We start from the raw sequence: 21,718 nt of genomic DNA on the forward strand, positions 1-21,718 counted from the left end.
AATTGTTATTATTTATTACTATACATATAAATTGGAGGGACTCGAGATCGAGTCCCAGCTCGTGCTACGAAAGCCGATAATGATGAAACAAATATTTAATGGAAAAACACTCTAATTACGAATTATCTAAATTTATTAGTTTTTTTTTTGTTAAACGTTATCAATTTTTTTTACTTTTTTCATCGCTTTTACCTGTATTTATATAATTGACATAAATAATGGGTTGAAGCAAAAATATTATACAGATGGCATTCAAACTTTTTCCGGCAAGATGCATTTATGGCCCTAAATTGCTTTATCGATACCAATGAATAAGCACACGCCAATTTTTTTTAAATTCACAATTGATTTTTATTCATTATATTAATATTTTTAATTATAATATCTCGTTTTTCGCAGAAAAGTCATCAGTTACCTTTATAATAAGTAAATAGATAAAGCGTCCGTCCGCCAAATAACTTTTTCTTGAAAATGCTATAAAAAAACTACATATTATTTTCTCAAATCTCTTCTTTTTACGTACAATCTTTCTGGTTAATAATGCAAAATAATGTCATTCAAATGGCTCACTAAAGTTGAAAAAACTATAAAAAAACTAGTTCAAAAAATTACATTGCAAACCCTTTATTTTTTATAAATTTATATATTGCGGATAAATTTGCGTTGACTACTCTATTTGCAATTACACACGGCGTAAATAAATTTCTTACTTAGATCTTAATTATTATTTGCAGAGAAAAGAGAAAAAGTATCTATGGTTTTCAATTCTATTTCAAAAATTCAATTACTTAGATCATTATTTGTCCGAGGTTTCATTGAAAATATGTGAAAGTGGCTCTTTTTCCAAACTCACTTTTTGGAACTATGAAAGATATCGAACAGAAAAAAATTTTAAGATTTCTATAAGCTGTTGTGATAATAATTAGAAGGAAATCCAACAGTTGACAAATCTATATTTGATATTTTTTATTATTAGAATATTAGATTTTTTAATTTGATGCAGCAAAAGGGCTATTTTACTAGGAGACAAAAATACAAATTAATCAATCTTGCAGATGATAGGAAATTATGCATATAAAAAGCTTCAAAATATATATGAATATGATATCTTTTTTAAATTTGATTACAATTTTTATATCCAAAGTGTCGATTTTTTCTCGGTTATAATTTATATGCTTGATTCAGCTCCAAATAAGCAAAACCAACGGATTTTTTAAAAAATGGCATTTGTGAATGTCCACTCTTCTAATGTAAGTGTTTAACTTAATTACATTCATGCTTTGTGCAATTTGAAAAATATTTAATTCATTTATTCATGACTTTGGCTTGTATAATTTACAAAATTTTAGTATTAATATATATTTAGCCTTTCATGAGAAATGAATGGTGTACAATGTGGTACAACATTATATAGCAGCGGTCGGTAAACTTTTTCTAATAACTACCCCCAAATATTTTTGTGTAAGTTGATATCACCGCCATAAGAAAGAAAACTTACCCCCATACGTACAACTATGTAGCATGTAAAATACATACCTACTTTTTACCCCATTTGGGGTAATTTACCCCGGTTTTCCGACCACTGTTCTATAGAAATACTCATATGTACATAATTAATTCTGTGTGGTTCTAGACGTCTGTTGCAAATAGCTGACTGACAATTCATTAGTGAACACTGCCAGCTCATGTTTAAAATGAAAGTAGGTTGCGAGACCCTGGCTCTCAGCCTCTCTTCATTTCGTAGTATTATCCATAGACGTATGTGTACAAATAATATTTTTATGTAACAGCATTTGCTTCATGGAATATGGGCAAGTATAGATGAAGAGAACAGGTTTTAAATGCGTCTCAAGCCATACACGTAAAATAACAAACTTGTTATCTCACAATCAGAAACGATTGATACGTGCTCAGCGTTAGTAATAAAAATTTTAAAATGTCGGAATGGATTTTCATAGAAAACTTATAAAAAATGAAAGGAAAAGGTTCCGCAAATATCCACGAATGGTGTCACGAGCAAAGTGGATGCTATTTTTATTTTGTATCTGATAACATTGGAAAAGTATACAACTGTTACTTCTAAAAGAAAACCACTCGGCTAAATACGATAATGCATCATGAATAATATATAGAATAGGTTTATGTGAATATGTAGAATGAGAATAGGAATTTAATTCACCTGCTTGTAAAAGTATGTTGTGTGGTTACAAATTCCTGATGGAACTTTCCGTTGAAAATAAAATGAAACTATATAAGTATCAAAATTATACATATTATGATCAATTCATCACCATATACAGTTCAAGCAATATAATAATTATATATATGCAGTACCAGTATACAGCATGTCATAAAAAATGTATATTGAGTAATCAATTCAAAAGAAAGTTCAAGGACATATAACTTTACTCATAACAATATAAATTATTACTAAATTTGTAATTAATGTATATGCAATTTGCGGTTCTATATTAAAAATATTAAAATAGCATCAATTATGGAAAGCATGTATATATATATTAAATATTTAGCAAATCTATTATTAAATTTAGTGTTTTTTTTTATCCATACATACACATACATAGTTTTTTGATTATAGTGAGACAAAATTAACATCAGGCATCAGATTCAGATATATTTTTTTAAAATATATCTTTCCTTATATCTCTTTCATATAATTACAATTTGCCTAAAATGGTGTTTAGTTACTTTAATTTTAATTTAGTAGGTTTTATAATATATCGTGATAGGATGTAAATATGCTATAATCAATATTAAGGATTATCCTATAATTATCCCTATGAGAATAAAAACACACATTAATTAAATCTTAATTGCATATGAAATATTTAAGTACAGAAGGCGAGTTCAACTCAAACATATCTAATGCAGAAATACCACAAAATTTTGTTCAAATTTTAAATAATATTCATTAAAAAAATTTAAAATTGAACACCGCGGTAAAAATCACCGAAAATATCTACATATTTCATATCTGCACTTAATTTTCTGACTTTTACTTAAAACTTGAGAGCAAACTATTAAATTCATCCTTTGATGAAGAATCCAAACGCTTCCACAAAGTTCGAAAACTTCGGCATAAATTAAATATAAAGTTTTAACTCGAATAGTCATATTGAACTTTTCATCAATTAGCTTAATTTGTCAAAGTCTTTTTATGATTAGATTTCAGAACTGAGTTGAAAAATGACACTTAAAAGTTATGGTGGAAAAATGTAGAGAAACTAAAAACAAAGAAACTCTTTTATATTATCAACAGATAAAGTTACACTTGATTATTTAAATGAATTTAAATTTGATGCTTTAGTTTTTGTATTTTTATTAACCATCTATTTATAGGAATTCTTGTTTTACATTAAGTACATTAATTTTATATTAATTATTTGGTAAAATATCTAAAATTTTAGAATGCGACCTTAAAGTTACTCATGGAGCAATAATTATACCTAATCTTAAAACTGATAAAATTTTAAAAATGTTATTTTATAAACAAATAAATTTATATTTTAGAAAGTATAATTCTTGTACTCTACACTATTTAAAAGTATAGAATAAGAGTAGTCCTCCTGAAAGACCAAATGTATTTTAAAATTTTTGTTAGTCTTATTTTTTATATTATTATTTATTGACAGTTTTTATAAGCTGGTATAATAACTCTTCTTCTTAAGCAACCCAGCTTTTGATTGTTTTTTTATTATTAGATTTTTTTAATACTGAGCCTAAATTTTTAATTTGAATAATGTAGTTAAGATTATAAATTCATTAAATTTAAATTAAAACCGATTTTGTAAATAATACAACGATTAACTATAATTGTTCAACAAAGCAATCCAGCAGACAAGCAATCTAGACACAATATACAGAGCATTCAGATGACCTCTCACGAGCTTCCGCCTGTCTGCCCGCTCTAGACCATACACGACAGGGTTCACGTATTTTTAACTGGAGAGCTGGAAAGTTTAACTAAAATCGAAAATTCCAGAAATTGAAAAAAAACATTAAACTATCTTTTAGCCTTAAGGCAAGTTGCATGAACTTTCTTACATAATCAACTTAATAACAATTAAACCTCAGCTAGTTAGGTAAAATGCTCAATTGTTCCAAATGATGTCTTTCAACTATACTAATAATATCTGTAATTGTATATATATTAATTTAATTTGTATAACACATTTAATTTTATTTATTTCTTGTACTAAAATGTATTTCATTTAACGATGAACGTCAACTGTAATCAGTAATTACCTACGATATTCAAATAACGTACATATGCTTCGGCATTCTTTCTTATTCGAATCACTCAAGCTCGCGACGATGTTATAAACTAAAATTTATATAATTCAACCGCTTATCGTAGAATTATAATATTTAAGTATGCTATTTAAGACTGCGAAATCTATGGTCTTTATAACCTTCATTTCTTAACCTTCGTTTTTATAACTTTCATTGAAATCGTTAAAAAAATTTCAACATTCAATTACAAAGAAACGTCTCGGCCAATCTTTACCAAAAACTAGTCAACGGGATTCCGAACCAATTCTTTCGAACAGTTTTTGAATTTTTATAATCGATTAAAAACGTAGACAAAAAATTACACATTTCCGCTTGTTACAAAGAAACAGCTTGGCCGATTGTTGCTTAAAACTGACAAATGCTGGTCTTATGAAGTTACATCGAAAGACTTAAGTTTTAGAGAAAATGTGGACAAAAAGTCAAAAATCGGCTCACATACAAACACACACAAATCAGTGAGGACCAGAGACCAGAAAAAAACCCCAGGTTTTAGTCGGTATTATACCCAAGCCTGATATGAAGACATGATTTTCTTCGTTATACAAAAAAACACACATACTTTTCTCACATTTGGTCTCATAAGATTCAGAATTACTTGAAACGGCGAGAAAGCATAAAAGTAGCAAATCAATTGTTCTCGCGAAAACAAACTTCTCCTTCGGTAAGTTAAAAATATAGAGGAAACACTCTTTTTACCTCGTATTATTTAAGTAAGTATTTTAAAAAACAAGTGAAAGGGACACGGGGGGCACACAGGTCCAGAATCACTCGCCAAGCCTCGCCTGTGATGCTCACGGCCACGGCGGGAGCAACCCTTTGCTGTTTTAGGCACAAAATGACGGCGTGACCTAAATATCAATGAAAGTATATTTATGCGTTTACATTTGAGTGGCATTCAATGATAAAAGTAGCACTTGATTGTTACCCGTAAAATGGTAGAATATTACTAGATATTTTAAACAATTTTAGTAGGTACCACCAAATGAACGAAAATGCCTGTCCCTTAGCACCGGACACTAAGTCGTTCCTTAGTGCAGGATACTAAACATATTGATATTTCTTTTGAGAATTGACGTAATTTATTCTAATTATTTAATTTTGTTCTGTATGAGTGAGTACTAACGGTCACTACATAACCCCATTTTTCGTATCTCCTAGTCAAAAAAAAAGCTTATGATGAATGCTCCATCTGAGAGCATCGGTGTGGCTCAACCAAAAGTGTGGATAAATAGTGATTTTTTTGCAATATCTAAGAACATTCGTCAAAGACACATGTGCTCATTCCAGAGTGTGGAGATGGCTACCTATGTGTTCAATGCAGGTTATTTTGAGTCCGGTACTAGGTGCCACTTGTTAAAATCATATTTTTTGTTACAAAAGTTTGATTGATAGCATTATTTTTTAGCAAAGGTTGCGTTTTTGTTAATTTAGTTTGATTTCTAACTTTCTTATCTAACATAAGTCATAATTAACTTCCCGAAGGAGAAGTTTATGTTTTCATCAAAAAATCCGAATTGCTAATTTTATGTTTTCTCGACGTTTCAAGCCATTCTGAATCGAATGAGACCGACTTTGGAAAAAGTATGTGTGTGTGTGTGTATGTGTGTGTGTGCGTGTATGTGAACAGATTTTTTGCCGTAAATCGACGTTTTCTCGAAAACGGCAGGACCGATTTAAAAAACTTAAAAGCCACTCGATGTATCTCGATGAGGACTATTGTTTGTTAATTTTGTGCGACGATCGGCCAAGCCGTTTCTTTATAAATCGCAGAAAAGTGAAAAATTTTTCGTCTACGTTTTAGCCCGCAATTCTGAATCGATTTCAAAAATTCAAAAACCGTTCGAAAGATATTGGTTGGGAATCGTGCTGATTAGTTGTTGGTAGAGATCGGCCGGGCCGTTTTCTTGTAATAAAGTTTTCAAAAAAAAATTTCGACGATTTTTATGATTATTTTTTTGACGGTAGATACCATAGTCTTCTAGATCATACTAAAATATTACGGGTCTACGACAAATGGTTTAGCTTTAAAAATTCATCAAAGTTTGCAAAAATTAGTATGATCTTTTTGGCATTTGTCAAAATTAGAACTTTCATCGACGTTTGCTCAAAAACGGCCGGACCGATTTCAGATATTTAAAAAGCGTTTAATGTATCTAGATGAGTATTATCGTTTCTCAGTTTTGTGCGACGATCGGCCGAGCCGTTTCTTTGTAATTTGGAAAAAAGTGTTAACCTTTTCGTCCACATTTAAGCTCATCCTACCAAACCGATTTTAAAAAATCAAAAACTGTTCGAAAGATATTAGTTGGGAATGGTACTGATTAATTTTAGGTGAAAATCTACCGAGCCGTTTTCTTGTAATGAACTGTTGAAAAAAAAATTTAAGCCGATTTTCATGAAACTTTTTTTGGCGATATACATCATGGTCTTATAGAACTTACTGTAATATTACGGCCTAAATTAAACAAGTAGTTTAATTTTTAAAATTTGTCAAACTTTGCTAAAATTATTACCGTTTTTTAAAGTAGGATTGATAAAGTATATCATTTACACTTTTTTTTTGATTAAGTCGATTATTTACACATATCGGGAAGTTCATGTAACTTGCCTCAAGGCTAAATACCAAACCAACTAGTTTGATAAATATTTCGTAAACTATTTTTTGATTTATTTATAAATAACCTTAGGTGTCCGGCACTACTGTTTCAATATTATACTAACAAATTTTAGAATAAACGAATATCACACACATCAAGCCGGACATCAGGAAAGACGTTACATACCTACTAGTTTTACTAAAAAGTTTCTTAGTCATTGTCTTCATCTTTGTCATTGAAATATAAGTAACTATTAAAATAATATTTATTTATCGATGTATAATTATGCAAAAATTCAAAACTAACCTTATAAGTTGATAATCGTATTCATCTCAATGAAATGCCATACTAAGGAAATCCACGACCAACCAGCAACCCGAGTGGAAATTTGTTACGGCAAGCCCTAACTCAAGTCCGGCCCCTATAGGCCCCTATAGGGCTGTACTCCGGCGTCCGTATTACGGAATTTAGTGCATGGCCCTCATAGGGGCCATATATGGGCGGCCCTAATATGGTAATTTGAATAGGGTCCATAAAAGGCATGCCTGAATTCAGCCCTAACACGGATTGTCCTATAATAATTGAAACGGGCCATATTCGGATGCCCTATTGTACCCCTAATACGTATTGCCCATGATATGATGATACGGTCCGTATTGGAAATTCATTACTAGAGCCCTAATACGGCTTACCCACAGATTATTTAGACAAGCCCTATCTGCATTCTTTATTTGAATCCTACTAGGATTCAATATCAATAGAATCAAAATAGTTTGATTTATTAATATTTTGTAAAAAAAAGGATTATAATGTGTATTATTGATCAATGATTGTCGTTATAGTCTAAAATAAATATAGAAATAAATTACATAATTAATAATAAAGAAATAATAAATAATAAACAATAAATGAATTATAAAAAATAACTATTAATAAATAATAACAATATGTAATCGGTAACAATATATTTCTTCGTTCTTTCCATAATCTGCATGATACCGTATTCATTATTATCAATATATTATAAATATAATATACGAATTTACGAAAGCTTTATACAACTTTGAACAAAAAATCCAATGGTAATACAAAACCAAAAAGTGTTTTTTTTTTAATAAAATTAATAAAATCATGAAAGATAGGAAATTACATAAAATTTATTAACAATAAAAATAATTATTGAATCGATTATATAACAAGATATTAAAATTATAGCGAATACAATAAAATAATTTTTTAATAAAAATAATACTTTTTGTGATTAGAAGTTATTAGGTATATTACTATTTTTCGATTTTGTCATGTGAGACATATAATATATATATATATATATATATATATATATATATATATAAATTTTTATGGGTCGTCGAATAAAAAAATTAATGTACTATAAGTTATGATCAATTTATTAATAATAGTAGTAGTTTCCTCACTGAAATTATATATACATATATATATATATATATATATATATATATATATATAATAATCATATCGAATGTAATAAGTAGAAATAATAAGATCAATTCTGCGTACGTGAACTGTTTGCATAAGATATAGGACCTTCTTAGAAAATTCGTCCAGCACACATATATCGTATTTATTCATTTTAGAGTCTAGACTATACATGAATATTAAATCATATCGAGTATCGAAAGTGTAACAATCAGAAACAGGATCGATGACCTTTTTCTTATGCGTACTTGGTCTATCTAAAGCATAGGACCTTGACATAGGACAAGTAGAAAAACTGAAATAAATTTACATAATTTTACTTCAATAATAAATATCAAAAGTTTTACATTTCATTTTAACATATTCTAAATACTGCTAAACATTAACATCGAATGAAATAGAGTGGGCAAGAGTAAGAAAGATCGGCGCTATGTCACACGTTAACTTTATAGATGCCGGCGTACAGCAGATTGTGAACAATATACATTTATGATTGCTCATATAATACGAATAGGCAACAAACATTTTGTCAAATATTATTTCGAACAATTTTTTTATGTGGACAGAAATACTGATATTAGTTCAAATAGATCTAATATTGAAGTTCTACGTAAAAAAATTAATAGTACATTAATTGAATGCAGAGAAAGAGATCATCATCGCGCCGTTGCATATGATATAAACCATTGATTGATAATATGGAATACGATCGAGGCACCAATACATGTATGTAAGAACTTCATCTTCTATCAAAGAGGACCATTGTTAGTTTTTCAGTTCATTACTGAATGCCAAGCTAAGCGGTCGTTATGTGTTTAATAGGAAGTGCGAAAATTACGAAATATTATTACGATATATTTTTATTTGTTTTAAAAGAACGTCGTGTAATTAGCGTTTAATAATCAGTGGAAAAGTAGTGTATTGTGTTGTTTTATTTCTCAATGATACAAGTGAAAATAGAGTATCGATGTAGTGCCGGTGGATTGGTTGATATATAATGAAGGATAAGATAAATTCGAATGCCCATTTTTAAATAATTATGAGCTATCGGGAGAAAATTTACTTCTTCTTCAAGATTTGGTGAAGCGTCGGGCGGCACCAGCATCAGATAATTGGAGTCTTCATGAGGTGGATGTACGAGATTACGCGAGTAAGTATTATTGATCAACTACGTATTGTGTATTTTGTTATATACACACAAACACACACACACACACACATAGATATATATATATATATATATATACATATCTTTGATTTGAGTTGTAATTTCAGATACATATTAAATTGCCTTGGAAAAGTTAAAAATATTGCAACAAAAGGAATATGCGTTTTCTACGGACAATGAAGAAACCATAAACAGAAGGCAAGATGTTCTGAAAAAACAATACCGCTTGAATAAAGGGCGTTTTGTAAATCAGAATAACGTCGATCAGCAGTTGTCGGAATGTAACATAAATTTAGGCAATAAGTCGCGCAATGCTTCAAGTAAGTGTATTCTTGTTAACAATTTATCGTGTATTTTTCTTTTTATTATTATCGAATAATTTAATTTTAATTTTTAGTTTTTATTTTTTTAGTGTTTAATGTCTTAAAGACAGTGAACTTGTGAAGTGTTTATATGGTAGGTATTATTCACACAGTACACATAGATGATTTTATTATTTATGGCTATACATTTTGTTACAGGTATAATGACAACTGAATCAATTAAAAATCCGCAGTTGAGCCCTATTAAAGAGCAAGCATTTAACCAAGCCCTCGGGAAGGTTATAAATTATTCCCGTGATTGGGAGAATGGGAGAGATCATAGGCGGACCAATAAAACCTAATTAACATTTGTTATTTATTGTTATTATATATTAAAATATTGTTATCAAAAGAATTAATAAAAAAAATTTAGCATATGCATTTTTTTATGGGCCATGCCAATTATTATTTTCAGGGCCACATCAAATATATTTTTCAGGGCCATATCAAATATATTTTTCAGGACCATATCACATATTATTTTCAGGGCCGCATCAAATATATTTTTCAGGGCCATATCAAATATATTTTTCAGGGCCATATCACATATTATTTTCAGGGCCATATGCTTATTTTAAGTTAAGGGCCAAGTTCGATATTTTTATAGGGGCCATTTCATATTTTCGATTAGGGCCCGGAACAGTTTGCCCAACACAGACCTTATCCGGCAAGGCGTTACATATCGCATAGGGACCAAGTACGGTTGCCGCACTGGGACCCTACTTAATTTAGGGCAGCCCTGATCCGCGCCATACTTCAATTTCCAGTCGGGAAGTCATGTTACTAGTCATCTAGTCATATTCGAATGGACTATGACAGGATATACAAATAACTATTATAATATCAAGTACAAGCACGTACGTGTGATTTCTGGCCAATCGCCGAACAACGGGCTAGATGTATCATTATGGATATAGCAGTGTGCGAACTATGAAGACAATAATGAAATATTGTCCTCAATGTCACGGCTGAATAGCATATGATGATAGGAAAGGCGCAAAAAAGCCTATTGTCTTGTATGGATGCATGGATATATAGACGTATGAAACGACACTTCGATATAACTCATGGACATAAAATCGATGAAAAGATTGCGGTGGGCACGTACAGAGACGGATCGTGGTTTCACATTCATCAAGAATTCAGTAATCTACATCGATAATATGAATCTGAATTTACTAATTTTTTTTTTCATAAACCCTAAGAATGCTGTTGATCGGATACCTACTGTACACTTATGCCAAATGAACAAAAGTGAATTGTCTATTATAAAAAAACAATTGCATAAAAAAGTAAACTTGAATCAAATTATATTTATTTTTCAATTATCAACAAATAGCGATCAGAATTACATATAATTGACTTCCCGTATGGTAAGTTGTAGTAATCGCAAAAAAATCGAAAATGAAAATTTTTAAATATCTATACGTTTTAAAGTTTTTTGAACATTTTGGCATTGTGTGTGTGTGCGGATACAAATTTCCGACGACGATTTCGGCAACACTGATCAACCGATTTAAATCATTCAAAAAACATTCGATTCGTATTAATAAGGACTAAGGAGACGTGTTGATTAGTTTTTTCCGAAGGCAGATTTAGCCGTTTCGAAGATACAGGGTAAAATGTGCTAAAAACGGTAACTCGGTTTTTGAACTGTTTGAACAAATTATAAATAGTAAAACAAGTATGTCTGGATCACTCTAGTTAACAAAATCGATCTAACGAAAAAAGACTACTCTATTAACCAGTTTTTTTCAGAACTAAAACTATAAAAATGGTGAATTTTTAGTAAAACATTATAAGATAAACTTATATTTTAATTCTTTATTTCAACAAAAAAAAATATAAATAATTAAAACAAGTATAAGAATACTATGATCAATCTATTTAGCGATCATCTAACAAAAAAAAACTACTCAAGTTGATCTATTGACCAGTTTCTTTCGGAATTCAAACTTTAAACATAGAGTATATTTACTAGAATAATTTAAGTTCAACTGATATTTTTCATTCTTCATTCTAACAAAAAAGAAAAAATTAAAAATTATTAACTCAAGTATGTCTGGATCACTCCAGTTAAGGACTCATCCAACGAAAAATGACTACTCAAGTAGATCTAAACATCAGTTTCTTTCAGAATCAAAACTCTTAACATAATTTTTTAAAACAAAAACTCTGAAAATAGTATATACGTATTTAGAGTAATATAAGATCAAGATATTTATCGTAAATAATACACAATTTACTCTCAACAAAAAATCAGATAGTTTATCAAATATTAGATTATTTTTGCTTTTGAAAATAACATTAAATTATAACAAAAAGGGAGAAAACTAATGTAATTAATGAGCTTGAAAGAAACAATCGGCAAAAACTACTACTACTAAAAGTTAATCATGGTGTTGCCTTCTATAAACTGATTTTACATATCTATTTATTCTCTAAATTATGAATAATATGTGTAGTATGTACTTGCATCATATTTCTGTTTAAAAACCATTTATTATACATAATTGTTTTAATTGAAAATCAACTTATAAGTTAATACAGAGTTACAAATGAAACCAACTTATTCACAAAAAAACTAATAACAGCAAAAATATAGTAAACAATTCTATTTATCATTATTTTGCTTAATTTTTTTAGATCTTGAATAGTAAATTTTATAAAAGTTTAATTGTTATACCTAAAATAAGTAGTAGCAAACATAAAAAATTCAGGTTTCCTTTTATAATTAGTTTAGTCTAATATGTTTCCTTTTATAATTAGTTCAGTTTGGTCCTGAATTCAAGTACCATGCATAAAGAAATATATAATGTTTAATGGGTCATCAATATCATAAAGCATTCGCAGCCTTATAAAGTTATGATAATAAATTTCGCATAGTCGATGGAAAATTGATTGCATAATCGGGAAAGAGTAAAATCGCAAAAATGCAATAATAAAATATAAATTTCGAAACGAATGATTTATAAAAAAAAATTAATAATAATATATGGTCTCATTAAAATTCACTACCTATATAAATCTATGTAATAAAACAAATCTATGCTTATGGTCAATTTTAATTGATCGTTAAAATAATGGCTGTATAAAAAATCAACGGAACTGCTATAACTCGAATGCAAATTATTATTCTATGTCTATAACTCGAATCTGATATCGGATCATGATCCCCGATCGTATTTGACGATCGTTCAGGCGTTCTACGACATTTATGCGCCAGTGACTAACAATCCAAGTACTATTTTATTAGAAAAAGTTTTCCGGTCACTGGCAAAGCAAGTACATACTACATGTACGCAACATGAGAGTCAGTCGCTAGTACACGGTAACAAACTACACAGAAGAGATTATTAGGGCTGGGAAGCAAAGTTCGTCGGACAGGATATGTCTGTCATAAATTAAAATTGTTCTAGTAATTTAATTATTGTATGATTTATACATTTTTCATCGACTACCACAACTTACTGAGGCCAGTTGAACAAGTTTGTATTAAACGATGATTGATAAGATCATAAATGGATGAGTCCTATTAGCTTTCTAAGCCACTAATAGTTATTTTATACTCTAGTTCGCGCCAGAACGACGTTAAATGGCGCGAGCAAACTACATTTGTCAGAATCAAACAATATTTAGTCTCTGGCAATCCCGAAAAAAAAAGATTTTGCATATAAACGCTAATCATAAGCGTTTATGAAGGATCGCTTGCGTTTCAAGTATGTTGTTCACTAGTTTTTTCGTATAAGTTTTTGTTGAATTTTCCGAGTGTTAGATGTTATTTGTGTAAATAAATACTTTATTAATCGCAGCCAGTATTCCTTATTGTGCTTTTGGAGTCAATTCCTTCCTCAGCATCCAATTGCTACAGCGATTTGAGAATTCTGGACTTCAAGCCACCATGCAACTGGGCCGCCTTCCAAGCAGATAACATCTAGTATATCCTTAATATACTCAATTGTACAAAATCCTCGAAATAGCTATTGAATCAAATACAATAAGCTCTATCAACTCTCTATGATTAGAATACTATTATGTATACTTGTTATGAATTTTTCTGAATTTTGAACTAAATTAAAGCAGATTGTATAAGAGAAATTCGGACAAAATGGTATACATGGACAAAATGACATAGTGCCCTTATTTAAAAATATGCTAAAATTATTAATGTTTCTGCGACTACATAACATGAAGAAAGTCATAACAATCCTGTCAGTTGTTGAGCGTCATTGTCACAGCCTTTTCGAAGTTATCAGTTCATTCAAAAAGTGTTTAGTGTGTTTTGCACCGCAAAAAGTTTATTTTAAAGTTTAAAGTGTTTTTTTCTCATGTATTTTGGGGAACTCATGTATTTTGGGGAATTAAAATCAATTAACTTATGTAATAACTAGTGATTTTATCAATTTTATTGCAATAATTAAGTGTTTGGTGAGATTTTAATTAATTATTCATATTTGTTCAAATTCGGGCAAAATGACATACAAAGGACAAAATGACATAGTACTATTTTGGGCTTCTCTGTAGGTTAGTAGCGTTAGTGGCTTTAGCTAAAAGATTTCTGTAAGAGGTCGCAGGTTCGATATTAACCTTGGTCAGACTGATGTCATGCTGTAGTGACATCGGTTTTCACTTGAAACAATAGATATGTTTTCAAGTGATAGCAATATGTTTCTAATAAAAAAATTGATCACTATTACAAAAATTGTGATAATAAAATTTTTCACATAGAAATAGTACAACTGTTTGGGTTGCCATCTATAAATAAACCGACGTAGTTAGTTAAGTCAAATATCACCAGATTCAATATCAGCTTTAGCCAGCAGTAGTCGAATCGTATTTGGCGAAATATAGATATGTTTCCAAGTGATAGATGATGATGATGTTTCCAATAAAAAATCATCACTAGTATATGTAAAATTTGGCACCAAAAGGTAAAACAACTGTTTGGGTTGCAATCTATAAATGAACCGACGTAGTTAGTTAAGTCAAATAATGTCAACAGGTTATAGAACCCTTAATTTCTAATGGCTATTTAAAAAAAAATTAATCTAAAAATAAACTGCTATAAATTAATATTTTGCTTTTATAATACTAATCAATTTTTCATCTTTGACCATAAACATACCAAAAATAATAAGATTCTAATGATGTAAAATTATGAAATATTGCAGTTCCAAATATATAAATATCAGAGAAAAGTATTACAATTTAAAAAGACCATTTAGACAAATTATTATATAAAAATTTATAAAAATAAACTTTTATAATCAAAAGTTCACATTAAATCTAACAAAAACCGTACAAAGGTGTCAACACTTTTTACTTTTTTAACTACTATATTCAGTTAATTTTAGGGCATCTTGTAATTAAGTAAACTTAAACTAGGAGATGCAATAAATTTCATAAATATGGAAGTTTTGATTTTCATCATTAATTGTATGCAGTATAGTTTTACTAAATGTACTTACATAGTTTAATATGAGAACATGGAAATAAAGCAATTGACTAAGCGTTTAAAACAGGATACGTCAGTCATAGGATAAAATTAATTTAGTTGCAGTTTAATTGAAAATTAATATATTCAAGATTGAAATTAAATTGGCGTGGGTAATGGCTAACTAAGAAATATGAGTTAGTGCATAATGGATTGGATTTGTTGCACTATAATTGGTATAATAATTCCCATTGGTTAATTGTCGACAAAAAACAAATATTATAAATAAATATTATCGTTAGTTAAATTTATTATTAACTAGTTAATAATAAATAAAATACAATGAACGTTTTTATGTTTATTTTTTAAGTTCATCGCCTACACTTTAAGATATTAACTGCTAAACTTGTGCCTTATACTTCCTCCTGTGCTAAACTTTTTTATTCGATTAATTAATATTTATAATTTCTGGACTAGCTAGAAATTTAAAAAAATTGTACCAAAATTGGGTAAGTAGTGCTATTTCTGTTTGAAATAATTACAGTACAAAATTTCAATTAAAACAATTCATTTTACTAAAAATGCTACTCTATAGTACAACCTAGGCAAAAGCACCTGTAGAGCTAAAATTTTTTTTATCAATTTGGAAGCATTTAAGCCCCTCCGAGCAATAAAATTCGAAATATATATATATATATATATAAATTACTAAGTTTGTTTTACTACAATAATATAATTATAAATTTATACAATCATTTATACAATCCACTACAAGTTAGTTGGGTATAAAATAAGATTATATATACATATGAAATGTGGAACCAAGCTTCCGTTCGCTAGGATAACTTCTTAACTTTTATTATATATATATATATATATATATATATGTATATATATATATATATATATACATATACATATAGAATATACTGTACAGTTCGTGCCTTGCAATAGATTCATGTCATGAGAACTAAACCAACATGTACTTTCTCTTTGATCTCTAGCAAACACATGCATACATGCACACACACATATATATATATATATATATATAATTTTCCGGATGCACCTTCTGATAACTTATAATAAGCTTGTGAATGTTTCTGTTATCGATTTCGGGAAATTTTCACAGAATAGAGATATTAGAATTTGGTTCTGCCTATATTACAATTATAGGCATGTTCTGCCTATATACAATTATATTATTATTCCTAACTATTTGAATAAAGGTACTCTTAAACATTAATATAGTTTTATATAATATATAATATAAAATAGATTATAATATTCAATATTATACATAATATTGTATTAAATAGGCTATTTAACCTATATAATCTGTAAAATATTTAACTAGAAAAGAGAAAAATCAATAATTCTAATTGGCCGTAGAAAATATAATCGTCTGTGTTAATGCATATGTGTATTTGTAAATTTTGTAGTATAATTTTAATCCCTTACACGTTTTCATATTAACTAATTATGCAAGTTCATTTTATATTATATTTATACAGTTTAATGTTAGCTATCAAAAAAGTACATTCTACAGATGTTATATTTATTATCTACATTTACAACAGCTTTATTTATATGAAAGGAAAATAATGCAGAAAAGTTCTCATAGGTCAAATCAACCGGTTCAAGAGAATGATTACTAGCAAAACCATTTACTTTTGTACAAATCACTTCATAAACTGAGTTCAAATGTGAGGAATATGATCAGCAGACCATTTATAGAACAATATTTTAACATTCACACATGAAAAGTGGAGAAATATTACAAGAAATTATTTAAATCGCTTCAATCACATCCAAAGCTCCAGGAAAAAACAAAATCTTTCATAATGACAATTATATCAAAAATTATTAATATGCATATATTAAAGTAATGATGCGACAGTACTGGCAAAATATCTGGAATTTAATTTGGCTTGTTCTTATAAAATTAATAATTTAATAGATCATTTATAATATTTGGTAATAAATCACAAAATATTCACTAATGAAGATAACTTTTAACATATTACTAAAAATTTTGATAGCATAAATTATATAAAGCAATGTAAAAATAATAAGTTTCAAAAAGATGTATATTTAATTTCCAAACTATTGAATTCGATTTCACCAATTTATGAACAAAACATTTCACTGCAGTGAAATATGCATGAGCATATTTTCTCTAGTCAAATTGGTAAGTATGCAATAGTTTGGATTGGTATAATTAAAATAAAAACAATCAGTAAAGGTGCTTTAAAAAATCAACAAAAAGCACGCTGATTGAATTTCATAGAATGGCTGATCTAGTTTATATAATAACAAAGACTGAACAAAACTAGCACTTTACGGCATCTAAAAAAACTGAAATGACAAACAACTTAAAAAAAGACGATACATAAATATCATTTTGTGAGCATATAAGACTACGCACATCAAAACTGACAGAGTAAATGTTATAAAATTTACATGTAGCAAATAGCTTCTGGCATAAATCAGGCAAAAAAACATCAATTTTGCAGTGCATCAATCATGTGTATGTACATACACGATGACATGCCCGCGAAAACGAACGTTATGAATTTATGGTACACAAAAAACTGGATCTCTATGGTGTACGAAAGTGATAGCTGCGGTTCAGTTTTTTAACGAAAAAAAAATTATTTTTTTATGCAAAAATGTAGCTTATTGTTGCTAAAATTGAAAAATAAGCTAGAGGTGTATGGCATCGTGCCTTAAGGAAAACTTTAAATTTTTTTGAGAATTTTGAAACATTTGAAAAAGTTGGACGTTTTTGAAAAATTTGGATTTTCTTTATATTTGAAAATTTTGAAATTTTACCAAAGCAATTGTTTTGCGTAGCTATTTTAGAGTCAAAATATAGAAGCGCGTAAGCGCCGCGCCGTATTATAACGTTTAAACATGATAAAATTTGGTGTGGAACCCATAGAAATGCAAACAAGGTTTATACCTATTATTAAAATCTCTATAAAATATCTGATAATTTGATCGTCATATGTCTAATGGTCATTTTTGACCGCCAATATGGCTTTTTGTATATTACTATTTTTATTGGGTCTCCTCTTTTTGGCACTTTTGCCCCGGATCTTCGAAACGACTGAGCCTGCCATTGCCAAAAGCTAATCAGCACGTCTCAATATCAATAGAAATCGAATGTTTTTTTGAATCATTGAAATCGGTTGATCTGTGTTCTCGAAATTGTCGATGAATAATTGTATCTGCACACATGCACACAAACACACACATATAACCATTTTTTTCTAATATATGCCAATTTCCAAAGTTTGAAAAGGTTTTGAAATGTAAAAATAAATACAAATTTCATTTTCGATTTTATTGCAATTACTAGTTACCATTCAGGAAGTTAATAAATTAAGATATTAAAAAAAATATTCAATTATAAAAATATGTATTCATTTGCGAATATATTTTGTAACACAACAGTATGTTTTTCTTCTACATAATAATTTATTTAGTAATAGTAATTAACATTTTATTGTATATTAAAACTATAAATATACAATGGTATTATTTAACAATAATAGAGTGCCTAAGATATATAGACCTTGAATCTCAATCAATCTTTCCAGGTTATAAGATTAAATTAGATAGTTTAATTTATATAAGTCGAGCATATAATTCCAATATCGTTTTGTTATTCAATTGTCATTAATAAATCACCACTAATGTATAATAGCAGATTCAAAACTGATTGTCTAATTATTTTAATGTGGTAACAAAAAATTGACACCTCTGGCAGTTTCAAAAAAAAACTGCCAATCGTGCACAGTATCAATCAAAAATAACCGTCAAAACAACGATGATGGGATTTCCCGCAAAAACGAGTATTATGAACCCACAAAGTACACAAAAATGTTATTACAACAGTACACATTAAAATTAAATCTGGGAATACAATTTACGTTTAAATTCGAATGTGATAAAATTCGTTTAAACATATAAATACCGAATGTCAAAAACATCAAAGTATATAGCACTTGATGTCGAATAAAGAAAGATCAAAATAAGAAAAAGCCATGAAATAACATTGGGCCCCATAAAATTTACATAACGGCTATAACGTGCTTAGTACAACACCGTAACAATACTATTTGCGCTGCGCGGTATACGGAAAATATATATGTATCGTATATGGAAAATAGAGAAGTTACCGGCGGCGGTATTGTAGATTTCTTATTGAAGACAAATATATTAAAAATAAATTTGAAAATAAGAAATATGTTCAAAGCGATAAATATGACATTTTCCTCTTGAAATGTTTATATTATATCCTAAGCGCTATAAAAAATTATATACAGCAGAAATAAAACAAAAATGCATTGCAGACTGCCTATATATTATTTAAGCTTAATTTATGTATATTGAATATTGAATAATACGGAAATACGAATTATGAACGCAAATTTCAGTTTCTGTATGAATTATTAAAGTTCAGTAAAAATGTGCATAGATAATAATTGTAAGAAATAATTTTCAACGCCAAGAGTCCACAATACTCTATAGGTAACGGGTAGAGTACTGCCCTAGGATAGGTCCATGAGCTGAGTTGAATTGCTACTCGATTCAATGAAGAGTAGTGTGAGAGATTTCCCGAAATAAGCTATATTTATTTGGAAACATATTTTTGATCTAAATTTTCAAGTGAAAATGGACATAACTACTGCCCGATGTCAGGTTGTCCAGAGTTCTAACTCCGTCTACACGAGTGACTGTGAGTCTAACCATTACACCATGGAACACCCACTTTATAGGTATTTGAAGTGATCTTTCAATTATTATCCACAGAAACGTTAAGATTCAATATAGTCAACAATAGAGAACGCTACTAAACTGAGCTTCGTCTTACGGAAGGCTAGTAAAGCTGTGTCTGCAGCATAGCTCTTTATGGATCAGAGACATGGACTCTGAGAAAGGCCGACAAAAACTACCTGGAGAGTGTTGAAATGTGGTGTTGGAAGCGAATGAAGAAGATAAAGTGGACACATAAGGTAACGAATATTTAAGGTCTGATAAGAGTGGGCAAGAAAAGAACTCTGCTGAGCACGACCATTAAAAGAAAAGGAAAAGGACTAGATTAGGCCAAATCTGCAAAATTTGAAATGCGATGCTGGCGGCGAATAACGAAGATAAAGTGGACACATAAGATGATGAATAAAAAATTGCTGATAAAAATGAAGTGTAACAAATGAATAAGTGCTGATAAGAGTGGGCAAGGAAAGAACACTACTGAGCAGGATCATTAAAAGAAAAAGAAACTAAATCAGACCAATTCTGCAAAATTTAAAATGCAATGCTGGCGGAGAATGAAGAAGATAAAGTGGACACATAAGGTAATAAATGAAGAAGGGCTGAAAAACTGTGCTGAGCACGATCATTAAAGGGAAAAGAAAATTGATCAGAACAATTCTTCCTCCTGCACGACGTCGTCGAAGATAAAATAGAAAACAGTAAGGACTGGGAAGAAGAAGAATGCAGAAAACTGATGATCTTTGCTAAAAGGGAAAATACATGAAAGGTGAGCAAAGAAAAAACTGTGCTGAGCACGATCATTAAAGGAAAAAAAAATTGATCAGAACAATTCTGCCCCCTGCACGACGTCGTCGAAGATAAAACAAAAGACAGTAAGGACTGGGAAGAAGAAAAATGCACATAACTGATGACCTTTGCCAGAGCACAAAATACATAAAACTAAAAGCCAAAGCACAAGGCCAGGAAGAATGAAAGCAGAACTTTGAAAACGAAAGAAATAATAAACAAGAGAGACAAAGGAAATAATAGATTATTTGGTGCTCGAACACCATGGACCTGCCTTCTTATATTGTATTGTTTTTATAGTCAGCAATCGTATCCTGGTAACATAAAATAGTTAAATAAAGCAATATCTAAAATAATTCCAAATGTTCATCGAAATATATATTATATTTTATCATTAACACCAATTAGAACTTAATAGTCATAAGATTGTTGTGCTGTCTCAAACCAGCGATTACCCTATCTTTTTATAATAAATATGAATATATATTAGAATAAATCTAATACTGATGACTGTTTTTATTGAATCATGCAATGCCGGTTAAGGTATCGAGCCTGGAACTTCTGATTGGAAGCCCATAGCTATCACCAGTAATTTACGAGTAGTCCCATAATATTCATAAAACTCTCCAATTCAAGCGACAAAAAGATCAATGAAAAATATTTCCATTACATAAACCACATAATAAGGCCTACAACCCTCCTGTGCATAGAAGTACGAATTCAATTTTTGGTTTGCGAGCAACGTTATCAAAATCTGATCTCTGCACCTGACTGCGTTCAAATAATCAGCTCTCCTTCGCACGTTCTTTTAGGA

At 29.5% G+C, this 21,718-nt stretch overlaps 1 protein-coding gene and 1 long non-coding RNA gene across 2 annotated transcripts in view; one reads left to right on the top strand and one right to left on the bottom strand.

Annotated features, from left to right (window-relative positions):
* LOC113387974 (low-density lipoprotein receptor-related protein 2) overlaps positions 1 to 21,718 on the bottom strand; it is a 335,517-nt gene that overhangs the window by 279,484 nt on the left and 34,315 nt on the right. The window lies entirely within an intron of this gene.
* On the top strand, positions 9,491 to 10,188 carry LOC113387975. Its single transcript, XR_003368175.1, has 4 exons — positions 9,491 to 9,519; positions 9,645 to 9,857; positions 9,950 to 9,993; positions 10,059 to 10,188. It is a non-coding gene; the product is annotated as an uncharacterized LOC113387975 (long non-coding RNA).

This window comes from Ctenocephalides felis, unplaced genomic scaffold (assembly GCF_003426905.1).
Source record: "Ctenocephalides felis isolate EL2017-DRISC unplaced genomic scaffold, ASM342690v1 CF-g0.4_SCAFFOLD_03572, whole genome shotgun sequence".
Lineage (NCBI taxonomy): Eukaryota > Metazoa > Arthropoda > Insecta > Siphonaptera > Pulicidae > Ctenocephalides > Ctenocephalides felis.